This window comes from Rhinoderma darwinii, chromosome 1 (assembly GCF_050947455.1).
Source record: "Rhinoderma darwinii isolate aRhiDar2 chromosome 1, aRhiDar2.hap1, whole genome shotgun sequence".
NCBI lineage: Eukaryota > Metazoa > Chordata > Amphibia > Anura > Rhinodermatidae > Rhinoderma > Rhinoderma darwinii.
Window position 1 is genome coordinate 542829617 of NC_134687.1, and position 15579 is coordinate 542845195.

Below are 15579 nucleotides of genomic sequence, written 5' to 3' on the forward strand. Positions count from 1 at the left end.
AAGGACCAAACCAAGTCCTGATGACATCAGCAAAGATCAAAGTAAGGATCAAAGACCTGAGTGAATCCGTCAGCAGTATCAAGTGTTTGATAAGTAAGTGGCTAGGAGGGGGTAATAATAACTCCCCCACTGGACACCAACGTAGTCTGACTCCACAATTATGTGGGTTACCCTGAGGGTGAAGAGCAGAAGACAGGAGAAGAAGAGGACGATGATATACAGGACTGGCAATGAACTGATGGGACCCGAAACCTGAGGGTGATAGCATGAGATTGGTGATAGCATTATGTTATTAGTTGAGGCCCTATTGTTTATAATGTCTGAGGTTTATAATTCTAATGTGTGTAAATATGCCACGGTGCTGCAAATTACAATCTGAGGAGTTTTATGTGAAGGTGTGAGGTGAAGGTCACCGTGGTGCCCATGACCTGTTATATCTGCAGGGGTAAAGTCCTATTAGGACAGTAAGTGACAGTGCGACAATTATTACCATTAATAAAAATGTAGACTGGATTAATTATATATATATTACAACCAGCAGCGGTTTGTAGATTATACCAAGACAACCATCCTGTATCCTGAGGAGAATAGGGAAAGTTAGGACCACTCCGACACCTTGGAAGTCAAGGTACAAAGGGGGGGTTACTCATCAGTAGTAGCTCGTCTCAAGCTGGTGAAGAAATCAAAACCCCTACCCGCCTGGTTTGAGTGGTCAGTGGTAGGTTGATAGGCCAGACTCAGGGATAGAGTAATAATATTTTTAGGGGGGACTGTCAGGGATCATTACCATGTATATTGTTTGCAAAAATATTATCCTCACACATATGTATATACATTTCAGTTCTTTGTGTAATATACTCATATAAAATAAGTTCTTTGTTCATGTCGGACAAACCTATGGAAGACACCGCCCTCTGGAATGCAAGAAGAGTGAGTCTGAGAACTTGCAGCTGAGAAGCTGGTGGGGGCTTGGGCACTCCCACATCCCTAGGGAGGAGGCATGTGTCTTTTCCTGTGTTTCTTTGTTCTGAATAAAGTTAGTTCGCTTCCTGTCTGATTTGGGAAAGCTGTGTACCAACATCTCTGGCTGGTTTACTTCTTTCCAGGCATGCCTTCAGCTTTCAATTTACAGAGGTGGTTATTCGGTGTGAAATAACAGGGGAAGGAAGCCACCCTGAAATACGGACTTGACAATAATTGGTCTATATTTTATTCACATATACAAATCACATTGATACATTTGATGTTATATCAATATGTATGATCTAGAGTGGTCCTGCAGTCCCATGATAATCTACAATAAAAGAAGTATTATTAAAAATGGTATCAAAAGGACATGTATCACAAAATCTGTTTACTAGAGGAGAACAAAGCCATGGATTAGAATGTGACTGAAGGCGGAGTCATCGGAACATAGCTCTGGCTACATTAAATTAGACATTTAGACCATTAGGTCGCAAAGAATTCAATAAAAAATATCCACTTTAATTCACATTTGTGTAACAACATATGTCTATCGCTGCCCCTACAAGATATTGGGATATAGTCAAGGATCATAAATCTTAAATCCTTTTCCGTATGACCATGCTCTGTGAAATGTTTTGCTATGGGTAAATCACACTTCTTTTTTCTGATTGAGTATCGATGGTTATTCAATCTAGTTTTAAAATCACATGTGGTCTCACCCACATACAACAACTGACAGGGGCACCATAGTACATAGATTACCCAATCAGTGTCACAAGTTTCATGATGTTTAATCTTATATGATTTATGTGTCACAGGGTGTTCAAATATATTGCCCCTATGCATAAGATTACAATTAATACATCTATGGCATGGAAAATTGCCTGGTTTTAAAGATCTAAGCAGAGCTTGTTTCCCTCTGAGCGGAGACACACCCACCCTAGTTTTCACCAGTTTATCTCGTAGGTTACTGGATCTTCGATAAGATAAAAATAGTTATAGTCACATTGGTCAATTAAATAACTCGCCTCTTATAATTATGGGCCAATGTTTATTCAATAATTTTGAGATATTACCACTTAAAGCATTATACGTAGATATAAATGGTATCCGTTTGCTTTTAATATGCTTAGATGTACTCAATAGTGATTCCCTAGAGATATTATTAATTTTCGTTTTGTGAGCATACAGTAAATGTTTAGGGTACCCTCTTTGTGTAAAGTTAGAGATCATGAGGTCTAGAGATGCATCTAAATCAGTCGGCTCATGCAAAATTCGTTTTGCTCTCATCCGCCAGGCCGTGCTCCTGACGCTGATCGCGTGGGTACAGTGGCGGTACCCACGCAATCAGAGGACGGATAAATCCGTCCTTATGTGGGAACTAGCTTCTGCATAGGACTAATATATCCATACTTCGTCGTAAAGGGTTTAAAGGGAACCTGTCACTATAAAAAAAAATGGTCCGATCTGTGGACAGCATGTTATAGAGCAGGAGGAGATGAGCAGATTAATATATATATTGCTATGTCTTGACCATTTAAATTGCTTAGAGATATATATAGGTTATAATATATAATGTCTGAATAGCCCCATTGAAATCAATGGGGTCATGTGCTGTGCGTTGTTTCAACGCACAGCACACGGACGAGAATCACGCTCGTCTGAATGAGCCCTAAGTCTATCATGTGTGATACTGTATGCTAGGGCCTTGTATCTAAGACTATCATGTGTGATACTGGTTGCTGGGGCCATGTATCTAAGTCTATCATGTATGATACTGTCTGCATGATACTTTTTTATGCATGATACTGTCTGCTGAGACAATGCATCCAATTCTATCCAGCGTTGTAGCTATAGGAGCCTGAGTCTTATAGATATGCTATCTCCGATATGTATGTAAAAATGTATTTGTCGAGGCTTGTGTCCCTGATCTTTTAAGACCCTAGCAACGCCCCTGACTGACAGTTTTTTTTCTTTCAGTTCTTGTACAGTGATGTTCAGCATCTCTTTCGACAAGTTGTTGTGAAGACAAAGATAAGGTGATAAACCTTAAACATGGTCAATACCAGGGAATAAAACTACTAGTAGAACATAACAGAAATAACAAGCTATAAAAGAATCATTAAAGTACATCATTCCAAGGTACAGTTAGTGTATTGCTAGAAGGAACAATTGACAGATATAGCCAGTCCTGTTGTAGCAATAAGTACTAAAGAAAAAACAGTAATTATGTGTGAAAGTGATTTGTATTGTATTTTATAAACAAGATGGCCTGGAGCAAAACTATACTATATCGAGAAAAGAGAGGACTTGCCGATCAGCCACGTATATCCCTGTATACTGTATGCTGGCTGCAGCTCCAATAAATCGTATAAAAGCACCAAACTTACAACACTGCATTGCAAGTTATTTACAGAGACTGAAATAGTTTACCCACACTAAGGCCTCATTCACACGACAGGGTTTCCCGGCCGGGTGCCGGCCGTTCATAAATCGGCCCGCACCTGGCTGCATTAGGAATAATAGACCCCTAATGGGGCTATTCACACGACCGATTTTTTGACGGCCCGTCAAAAAATAGGACATGCTCTATTTTTGGCCGGGTACCCGGCCGCCTGGCTCCCATAGAAGTCTATGGGGCCGGGTAATACACGGCCATCACCGGAATGTGTCCCGAGTGATGGCCGGGCTTTCCGTCGCTTGCGCTCTATCTCCTCCTCCTCACAGCGCAGAGTGCATGTGAGGAGGAGGAGTTTATGCCATTCGGACGAATGGCTGTACGCTGTACACTGTGTGGCAGGGCCAGGGTGTACAGCAGGTGGAAGGGAGCGCTGCGCTGGCTCCCTTCACCTGCTTGTTTTAAAAGCGCCCTGGCCCGGCGACACCTTCCATGGCGCCGCTAGCAGCTGCTGCGGCTGCTGCTACTGTAGCGACACCACTATAGCAGAGCAGGGAGGTATCTCCCCGCTCTGCTATGTGCTAGCCCCACTTTAGCTCCTTGAAGGAGCGGAATCCCCGTGTTTTCGGGGATTCCGCTCCTGGACAGAGCGCTTGATGTCTCTGTCCATATCTGGGCAGTGACATCAGGGGAAACTCCTGAAGCGAACACATGGGGATTCCCCTTCAGGAGTTGCCACTGATGTCACTGTCCAGATCTGCCCGGCCCGGAACGGATGCAAAACTTTATGCAAACCGGCCGAGCGAAATGGCCGATTTTACCGGCCGACACTCGGGCTCGGGCGGGACCCTGTCGTGTGAACCTAGCTTAAGCTTATCAGATGTGTTCCACAAACATACAGCACAGGGTCTTCCAATCACTCATTTTAGATAAACCTGAGTCATATGTTTTTAACCCTTTAGGGCTATATATATATATATATATATATATATATATATATATATATATATTATTTTTTTTTTTTTATTAAATCAATGTGTTTTGTGTTTTTAAGCATTTTTCTAATGTACTTTTTTTAACCCCTTAACAACATGTCATATACTGGTACGCGGTAGCCGTTAAGGGGAAGTATGGAGCGGGCTCATGGGCTGAGCTCGCTTGATACACAGCGGGTGATGGCTGTGTTAGAGTATGTTCACACGCAGTGTTTTCAGACATAGTTCTGGCATTTTCCGCCTCGAATTACGGCTGAAAAACGCCCCTAATACCCCTACAAACATCTGCCCATTGCTTTAAATGGGTTTTACTGCGTTGCTGTCAAAATATGGCGCGTAAAAAGACGCCCGCGAAAAAGAAGTGCATGTCATTTCTTGGAACGATTTTGGAGCCGTTTTTAATTGACTCCATTGAAAAACAGCTCCAATAACGGCCGTAAAATATGCCGCGAAAAACACGAGTTGCTACAAAAAGTCTGAAAATCAGGAGCTGTTTTCGCCTCAAAACAGCTCCGTATTTTCAGACGTTTTTGGTCACTGCGTTTGAACATACCCTTATACAGCCGACACCTCACTGCAACGTGTGCAATCAAAGATCACTTCGATTCCGCCCGTTTAACACCTTAAATGCCACTGTCAATCGTGACCGCGGAATTTAAATTGTTAGAATCAGGGGGCGCCCCTTCAAACATGCCACCGTGCCCCACCGCGACATGATCAGCCGTTTACAGTGGTTATTATGGCAGCCTGGGGGCCTAATAAAGGCCCCCAGGTCTGCCATCTTCGTACTCCTTTGAAGCCCTGCCTCCAGCAGGGCTTCAAAGGAGACTGTCAGAATCACGATATACTGCAATACATTGGAATCATGCAAGAGATCCAACGATCGCTGCTTCAGGTCCCCTAGGGGGGACTAATAAAAAAAAAGTAAAAAAACAGTTAAATAAAGTTTTTTTTAACCACTTAAGGACATGGACTAGTTTGCACGTTCAGGACGCAGCCCCATTTTTAAAATCTGACATGTGTCACTTTATGTGGTAATAACTTCGGAATGCTTTTACCTATCCAAACGAATCTGATAGTTTTTTCTCGTGACACATTATACTTTAAGTTAGTGGTAAAATGTTGTCAATACATTCAGTATTTTATTGTGGAAAACACCAACATTTAGCGAAAAACTGCAAAAAATATAATTTTTCTCAATTTAAATGTATCTGCTTATAAGACAGATAGTAATACCACACAAAATAAATGCTAATTAACATTTCCCACATGTCTACTTTAGATTGGCATAGTTTTTTGTACATCCTTTTATTTTTCTAGGACGTTACAAGGCTTAGAACATTAGCAGAAATTTCTCACATTTTCAGGAAAATTTCAAAAGGCTATTTTTCAGTTGTGAAGTGGTTTTGAGGGGCCCATACAAAGCAAACCCCCATAAATCACCCCATTTTAAAAACGGAACCCCTCAAAGTATTCAAAACAGCATTTAGAAAGTTTATTAACCCTTTAGGAGTTTCACAAGAATTACAGCAAAGTAGGGATGAAATTTACAAATTTCATTTTTTTTGCAGATATTCATTTTTAATCCTTTTTTTTCCTGTAACACAGAAGGTTTTACCAGAAAAACGCAACTCAATATTTACTGCCTAGATTCTGTAATTTTTAGAAATATCCCACATGTGGCCCTAGTGTGCTAATTCACTGAAACACAGACCTCCGAAGCAAAAGGAGCATCTAGAGGATTTTGGGGCCTCCTTTTTATTAGAATATATTTTAAGCACCATGTCAGGTTTGAAGAGGTCTTGTGATGCCAAAACAGTGGAAACACTCCCAAAAAGACACCATTTGGCAAACTTCACCCCTCAAACAATTTAAGTGGTATAGTGGGCATTTCGACCCCACGTTTTCTTTTGCTGAATTTAGTGGAATGAAGCCATGAAAATGAAAATCCACATTTTTTCCAATAAAACTAAGAAATTTTCTATTTTTACAAGGCATAAACGAGAAAAAGCACCCCAACATTTTAAAATAAATTTCTCCTGATTACGGAAACACCCCATATGTGGTGATAAACTGCTGTTTGGACACACGGTAGAGCTTAGAAAGGAAGGAGAACCATTTGGCTCAAGTTTTGCGGCAATGATTTTCGGGTGCCATGTCGCATTAGCAAAGCCCCTGAGGGACCAAATCAATGGAAACCCCCCAAAAGTGACCCCATTTGGGAAACGACACCCCTCAAGGAATTTATCGAGGGGTTAGTGAGCATTTTGACTCCACAGGTGAAAATGAAATTCTACATTTTTTTCTAATAAAATGTTGACATTTTTCATTTTTACAAGGAATAAAGGAGAAAAAGCACCCCAACATTTGAAAAACAATTTCTCCCGATTACGGCAATACCCCATAAGTGGTCATAAACTGCTGTTTGGACACACAGCAGGTGTCAAAAGGGAAGGATCACCATTTGGAGCTCAAATTTAGCTGGAATGGCTTTCGGGTGCCATGTCACATTTGCAAAGTGCCTGCGGGACCAAAACAGTAGGAACCCCCCAAAAGAGACCCCATTTGGGAAACGACACACCTTAAGGAATCTATCTAGGAGTATAGTAAGCATTTAGACCCCACTGGTATTTTGCAGTATTTCTTCGAATTAGGCCGTAAAAATGAATATCATTTCATTTTCAAAAGGGACAAAGAGGAAAAAGCACCCAAACATTTGTAAAGCAATATTTCCAGTGTACCGCAATACCCCATAAGTGGTCATAAACTGCTGTTAAAACACACGACAGGGCTCAGAAAGGCAGGAGCGCAATTTGGCATGCAGATTTTGCTGGCTTGGTTTTTGGGTGCCATGTCGCATTTGCAAAACCCTGACGTACCAGAGTACAGTGGAAGCCCCCAAGAAATGACCCCATTTTGGAAACTACACCCCTCAAGGCCTGGACATATGACAGAGCTCAGAAGTGAAGAACAACATGCACTTTTGAGGTCCATTTAGGTGATTTTCATAGCATTGGCCCACAATTGCAGGGCCCTGAGGTCAAATAGTAAAACAAACCCCCAAGTAGTGACCCCTATTTTGGAAATGACAACGCTTAAGGCATTTTAAGGGGTGTAGTGAGCATTTTGCCCCCACAGCTGTTTTTCCATTAGTAATTAATGCACAGCGGATGGTGCAAAGTGTAAATTGCAATTTTCCGCAGATATGCCATTTTAGTGCGCAATATGTTGTGCCCTGTTTGTGCCACCAAAGACACACATCTTGTAAACTGCTAAGCTGGTTCCCCCGGGTATGGCGATGCCATATATGTGGACGTAAACTGCTGTTTGGGCACACTGTAGGGCTCAGAAGGGAGCGCCATTTGGCTTTTGGAGCGCAAATTTTGCTTAGAGGTAGTTTTGTTTGCTGGTATTTCAGTTTATAATGTGGGGGCATATGTAATCTGTGTGGAGTACATCAGGGCATAATAAGAAGGTATAATAATGCGGTAAATAAATAATAATTCAAAGATATGTGGCCAGTGTCGCACTGATGCACATTATGCATCGTCATATTCTTGGAGCCAGAACTTTTTTATTTTTCAGTCAAAAAAGCTGTGTAAGGGCTTGTTTATTGCGGGATGGGTTGTAGTTTTTATTGGTACTATTTTGGGGTATATGCGACTTTATGATCACTTTTTATTCCATGTTTTGTGAGGGGTGGTGATAAAAAAAATAGTGATTCTGGCATTGTTTTTTTTTGCGGTGTTCACGGTGCGGGAAAAATAATATTATAGTTTTATAGTTTGGGTCATTACGGATGCGGCGATACCAAATATGTGTACTTTTTTAACGTTTTAATTTTTTTCCAATAATAAAAGGCTTATTATAGGAAAAAAGGCAGTGCTTGTTTTTATTAAACTTGAAACTTTTATTTTTACAGTTTTATTCAACTTTTTTATTAACTTTTTTTCTGCTTTTTTTTGTCCCACTAGGGGACTTGAGGTCCTGCACCTCTGATCTTTACTCTAATGCATTGCACTACCCACGTAGTGCAATGCATTAGAGATGTCAGTCATTCACTGACAGCAAGCCTATTAGGTCCCATCTGTGGGCGGGGCCTAATAGGCTATAGTACGTGGCAGACTAGGAGGCCATTATTAGGCCTGCGGTTGACATAGCAGCGATCGGCATCGTCACGATAACCTTGTGTCGATGCCGATCGCTACAAACCACTTTGATTCCGCGATCGCGGCATCTGAGGGGTTAATGGCAGGGATCATAGCTAGCTCCGTTCCCTGCTGTTACAGCACGGTGTCAGCTGTAACATACAGCTGACACCGGCGGCTGATGTCGCAGGCTCAGCTCCTGAGCCTGCGCCATCTTGAAACTGTGGCCCGATGCCTTTTAGGCCCCGCCTCTGGGCGGGACCTAGCAGGCTACCGTTCTAGGCAGACAGGAGGCCATTGGCTTCCGGTATGCCGGAGTAGTCATCGGAACCACGCAATTTCATTGCAGGGTTCCGATCGGCTTGTAAACACCATATATGCAGCCCTCGGTTTTGAGGGCTGTATCTAAAGGCTTAATTGGCCGGATCGGAGGCTAGCTCTGGTCCTGGCCTTGAAGCAGTGATAGCGTGATACTGCCGACACAGTACCCTGTTAATGCTGTAACGTAATAGTCTGTCAGTTTGCGTTAACAGGACAACTCCTGTGACGGACTATTACGTTGCATAGCGTTAAGAGGTTAATGTTTAAATTTTGTTTTTGTTTTTTTTTTAAAAAGTAAAAAAAGATTCTCCTTTTTCCCTAAAGCAATGTTAAAAAAAAAAAAGTTAACATAACTGGTATCGCAGCGTCCATAAAAGTTTTTCGGTTACCTTAGCTCTCCAAAAAGAAGAAATAAAAAGTGATCAAAATGTCGCATGTACCCCAAGGTGACATCGGTGAAAACTACAGCTCGCCCCACAAATTTTAAGCACTCACACCTCTAAATTGGTGGAAAAAAAAAAAAGTTATGGCTCTCAGAATATGGTGACAGAAATTTTTGTTTTTAGCACATAGTTGTATTTTTTTAAAAGTGGTAAAATATAAAACCAAACTTATAAATTTGGTATTGCCGTAATGATATCAACCTGTAGAATAAGGTGAATATGTCATTTTTACCACCTGATGGACGCTGTAAAAACAAAACCCCACAAAGAATGGAGTAATCGCTGTTTTTTGCCCATTTCACCCCACAAATAATTTTTTTTCAGATTCCCAGTACATTGTGCAGTATAATAAATTATGCCATGAAAAACTACAACTTGTCCCGCAAAAAACAAGACCTCATATGGCTTTGTCGACGAAGAAATAGAAAAGTTATGGCATTTGGAAGGCGGGGAGGAAAAAACGAAAATGAAAAAACTCAAATGGCCTGGTCTTTAAGGGGTTAAAACATTTTTTTTACTTTTTACAATACAGCTTCTATGTATCCTGTATACATAGAAGCTGCATCATTCTCTCTCAGCCGAGTCCATCAGCTTAAATGAACTGATAGCTCAGCTGAGAGAGGGCCCTGTGTGTATCTGACACACAGGATCCACCTAATATCAATCACATCTAAGTTCACACCTTAGATGTGGGATAAGTTGTAGTTTGCCATTTACTTTACTAACGATTCCCTAAACGGCTGTTTTTGACGTGAGAAGTTTTGCAACACTAAACCCCAGATGCATAATAGCATGCTGGTGGTTTAGTGGCTCCAAACCTACTCGCTGGTTCCCTTTAGAGATTTTTTAGTAACTGTAATATTAATGACCTATCCTTAGTATAGGCCATCAATATCTGATCGTGTGGGTCTCACCCAAACTGGCAACAAACAGCTGAATAACGGTGTGCCCCTTTCATTTTTTATCCAGTCACAATGTGGTACATTTGGTTGTGGCTGTGTCAGGTACTGCAGCTCACAGCAGCTCAGTCCCATTTAATGAAAAGGACTAAGCTGCAGTACCTAGCACAGCCACAACCGTATGTCCAGCGCTGTGCCTGAGTAAACAATGAAGGGACATGGTGCTGGTTGTGTCGCACAGCTCCCTCACTCAGCTGAGCGGGGGTAGGGGGGCTCGATGGCATGCCAGGAGTGAGGCGACCGATATTAGAGTATCAGAAAAATTATTTCGAGAATTATTTCGAGTTCGTGCAGATGCTCGGTAAGTTTAAACGAATGTGATTCTATCGCATTGACTAAACATTAGTTTGGAATGCATGCCGTCATCCCTGAGGTATATGTCGCTGTCCCAATTATATCGACTTTTACACAAATTGTTTTGTCAAAGGTATTAATTTCTTCTTTTGAGTAGCTTAAACCTTTTGCCCATTTGCCTCATATTAGGGGGAAACATTCGTTAGGGATTGCAAATATGGCAATCAGAATTAATCTATGGATCGCTAGACCATCCATCTCTAGTTCTCTAGAACTCATAACTTGTTATCTTTTATCTTTCCAAAAAGGCACCAAAGCCCTTCTTGGACTTGTACAACTAATTAACTATTACAATGTCATGTGGCAGTGAGTTCCATTGTCTCACTTCTCTTAGGCTGGGTTCCGTAATGGACGGAACGTATTTCGGCCGCAAGTCCCGAACCGAACACACGGCAGGGAGCCGGGCTCCTAGCATCATAGTTATGTACGATGCTAGGAGTCCATGCCTCGCTGCAGGACAACTGTCCCGTACTATAATCATGTTTTCAGTACGGGACAGTTGTCCAGAAGAGGCTGGACGCAGCTGCAGGCTTGAGGGAAGCCGACATGACCGTCCTGGTAGGGAAAGGGTTAATGTTAAGAGGTGAGGGAAAGGTGAAGGAGCTGAAGGAGGGACGGGGAGGAGCTAGGGGGGACGGGGGGGCCGTTACTGCGCTTCCCGCTGTTTCTCGGCATTGAGCCGGAAGCAGCGGGAGGAGTAATACACAAGAAGCAAAGCTCCCCGTTGCCCGGCTTTTTAGTATGGCAGAGGCCCTGATTTTAGAGCGGCTGCGTGCCGCTGCTGTGCACCACGGTCCCGGATGGCTGGAGGAGACCGTGGCTGCATTAACGCGGATCCCGGACGCCGTTTCGCCACGTCGGGCACGGCGTTCGGGGTCTGTGGTAAGGGACAGGCTCCCCTCCCCCGGCCCCCCTACGAGCATGGCTATGGCGGCGGGGGGGGAGTCGGCAACAACCGCTCCTGCGCTGGGCAGGCAGAGAGCGGTAGCAGGGGTGACGGCGATGCAGGCTGTGTCGACCCGTCCCTCTCGGCGGTCCCGACCTCCAGAGCGCCTGAGTCCGGAGGTAGTCCCGCGGACACGGCGTCGCAGAGGGAGCCCGATCCCGGACGCTGCAGGCCAGGCAGCTGGGAGGACCGCCCCTTCCCAGGCCCTGCGTCCTGGCAGGAATCCCAGGCCGCGACGGGGTCCGGCGGTAAGCAGGGAGTCGCAGGCCGGGCTCCCTGTCACCCCTCCCCCATCAGATGGAAGATGTCGAGAGCAAGGTACGGCCGCCCCGCATGGTGATGTTCCGGCCAGGGGGCAGGCTTCGTCAGGATCGTCTAGACGGACGACTAGATCTGCAGCGACGTCGAGGCAACAGGTCCGGTCGGAAGTCTGGGTCCCGGCGGTCGGGCGGCAGGTTGCCGGCCCATCGGTCAGCGCGTCCTCATCCCCTTTCCGAAGAGGTCGTTGGGAGGGACAGTCGTCGGCGAGAGAAGAACTGGAGGAAGGTGAACTGGACGTCTATCGTCGAGGTCAGGATGGTCCGGCTGACGGGAACACAGCGCCTGTGCAGCCCGGTGAGTGTATAACTCCATTATTGTCTTATCCAGCGATTTTTATGTCGGGTGTCGGCGGGGGGGCTGCTAGCATAGCATCGGGGGCCGGTAGTGGCGCGGGCGGACGCGACGGAGCGGGTTTGGCAGATTTAGTGGGTTGCTTACGGGAGCTGGTGGGGCGCCTGGATAGGGCCGCGGCGCCGGTAGTAACGGAAGTGTCCCCTGCGGTAGTTTGGGAAGGCCCCAGGGAAGTGGGATCGTTGCAGGCGCGTCCTGTGGTGGCGGTTAGAGAGGCGGTCGCGGTGTCGGTGCAGACTGAGGCACAGAAGGACGGCGATCGAGTGCGCATGGACGATCGTGCTCGGGGGGAGGTGTATGTTTGTTTTGAGGGTCCGTTGGGGGCGCATTTAAAGCAGGAGGTGCGTGATCGGATCTGGAAAGATGAATATGTTGAAATTTTTTCTCTCTTGCCGCTGGCTAAATTCAATTTGGATAAGAGCAAGCGGGATGAGAGTAAAAAGGACGAGGAGGAACGGCGGCGGTATAGGCTTATCCCGCAGACGTTCGTTAATTGGTCGCAGGCGTTCGCCATATTGGCTAGTGTGATAGGGGAAAAGGCGCCGGAAAATTGTTCGGCGTTATTTTGTTATTTTGATGCTATTGGGGAGGCTCATAGGGCGTATGGGGGTCAGGCGTGGCTGCGATATGATGAGCAATTCCGTCAGCGGAAGGCGGTTCGGCCGGCGATTCGGTGGGACCAGAAGGATATTGCTCTCTGGTTACGGGTTACGGCTCCGGTTAGGCAGCCCTTTCCCGGGAGCGGTGGCCAGGGAGGCCAGACTAGTCAGAGTGGACCAAGCGGCGGGGGAAAGGCGGGGTTTTGCTGGCAATTCAATGAAGGCCAGTGCAAGTTCGGGGCCACGTGCAAGTTCAAGCACGTGTGCTCCGAGTGTAATGGTGCATCACACGGGGCGGCAAAATGTCTGCGGAAAAAGAGGTCCGGGAACCAGCACGGGGCTGGTCAAGGGGGTGTCGCCGGTGAGGGTGGAAAGGATGGCCCCTTATCTAAATGAGTATCCGGATAGGGCGGCAGCTAAGTTGCTTTATGAAGGGTTTAGTGTTGGTTTTGTTATTCCTCCGCCTCCTTATGAGGTTCCGGTTACGCGGAGAAATTTAAAATCGGCTTACTTGCATGCGGAAGTCGTGTCGGAAAAGTTGTTAAAAGAAGTTTCGTTGGGGCGCATGTCGGGGCCATTTGTGGAGTCGCCGGTGAAAGATTTAGTTGTGTCCCCTTTGGGTATTGTCCCTAAACGCGAGCCCGGAAAGTTTCGTTTGATTCAACATTTATCGTACCCCAAAGGTTCGTCGGTAAATGACGGGATTGATCACGAGTTGTGTTCCGTAGTTTATACCTCATTCGATAAGGCGGTGGGGTTAGTGCGGGCTGCGGGTCCGGGGGCGCTGCTAGCAAAAACCGACATCGAGGCGGCGTTCAGGTTGTTGCCGGTGCATCCAGAAAGCCAACGGCTGTTGGGTTGTTTTTGGAATGGGGCCTTTTACGTGGATCGGTGCCTTCCGATGGGGTGTTCTCTTTCTTGTGCATACTTCGAGGCGTTTAGTAGCTTCGTGGAGTGGGTAACGAGGGGAGTATCCGGGGTCGATTCGTTGATCCATTACTTAGATGATTTTTTGTGCGTTGGCCCGGGGGGTTCGCCGGTTTGCGGTAACTTGCTTCATGCCCTGCAGAAGGTGGCGAGGGATTTTGGGATCCCTTTGGCGCCGGAAAAAACGGAGGGCCCGGTAGCGACGATTTGTTTCTTGGGAATCGAAATTGACTCGGTGGCAATGGAGTGTCGGCTCCCGGCGGATAAGCTGGGTTCTTTGAGGCTGGAGGTGCGACGGGCTTGTAGAAGGAAGAAAATGTCGCTGAGGGAGCTTCAGTCGCTGCTGGGGAAGTTGAATTTCGCCTGCCGGATTATGCCGATGGGGAGGGTGTTTGGTAGAAGGTTGGCGGCGGCAACGGCGGGAGTGCGGGCGCCGCATCATTTTGTGAGGCTCAAGGAGGAGCACCGAGCTGATCTTCAGGTTTGGGATGACTTCTTGGGCCAGTACAATGGTCGCTCGCTATGGATGGCCCCAGCGCAGGATACGAGTGATCTGAATATTTTCACGGATGCGGCTGGGGCGGGTGGCTTTGGAGCTTACGGGGGAGGTCCGTGGTGCGCAGGTCAATGGCCGGCTAGCTGGGTGTCCAGTGGATTGACGCGGAATCTGGCCCTGCTCGAGCTGTTTCCCATCGTGGTGGCGGCTACCATTTGGGGGGACAGGCTCAGGGATAAGAAGGTCCGTTTTTACTGCGACAACATGGGGGTGGTGCTTGCCATTAATAACATCACGGCGTCCTCTCCTCCGGTAGTTCAATTGTTGCGACATTTAGTGTTGGTGTGTTTGTCGCTGAACGCGTGGGTGGTGGCGGTGCATGTCCCGGGTGTACGGAATTGTGTTGCTGATGCTCTTTCTCGCTCGCAGTGGGACCGGTTTCGGCAATTGGCCCCGGGAGCGGAACGTCTCGGTTTGGCGTGTCCGGATCATCTATGGGATCTGGTATCGGTCCCGTAGAGCAGCTGTTACAAAGGTCTTTGGCGCGCACGACGTGGAGGGCTTATGCTGCTTGTTGGAGGCAGTGGGAGGAGTGGGTAAGAGAGTTGGGTGATGTTAATACGGATAGAGACAGGTTGGTGGCACTTTTGTATTGGTTAGGGGATGCCTGGGAGGGGGGGTTTTCAGTAGCGAAGGTGAACCGGTTTATATCCGCGGTGGCGTTTGGGCTTAAGTTGCGGGGCTTGCGGGATGTATCGAAGGAATTTCTGGTATCGCAGGCTTTGAAGGGGTTGCGCAGAGGTAGGGTGGAGGCGGATAGTAGAAGGCCGGTGTCGTTTGCTTTGCTGGGCTTGTTGGGCGGTTCATTGGCATCGGTATGTCGTTCTTCAGATGAAATAGATTTGTTTCGGTTGGCTTTCTCGTTGGCGTTCTTCGGAGCATTTAGAATAGGTGAGTTGGTGTCGCCAAGTACTAAACAGGCAGGGGGGCTGAGATCTGGGGAGGTGAGCCTTTTTGCAGATCGGTTGGAGGTATGGTTGCGTAGATCAAAAACTGACCAATTAGGGAAGGGAAAACTGATAGTTTTGTTCGCTCTCCCGGGGTCGGTCATGTGCCCAGTAGAGTGCATGCGGGGTTTTACAAAAAACAGGGGGTCTCCAGATTTGCCTTTGTTACGTCATGTGGACGGGTCGTTCTTGTCCAGGTTTCAGTTTGGAGCTGTTTTTAAAAAATGTTTGACGGCGGTTGGGGTTGCGGCAGGCTCATATTCATCTCATTCCTTCCGGATTGGCGCAGCAACGGAAGCAGGGCGCTGGGGGTTGGATGATGAGGGGGTGAGGCGTATTGGTCGTTGG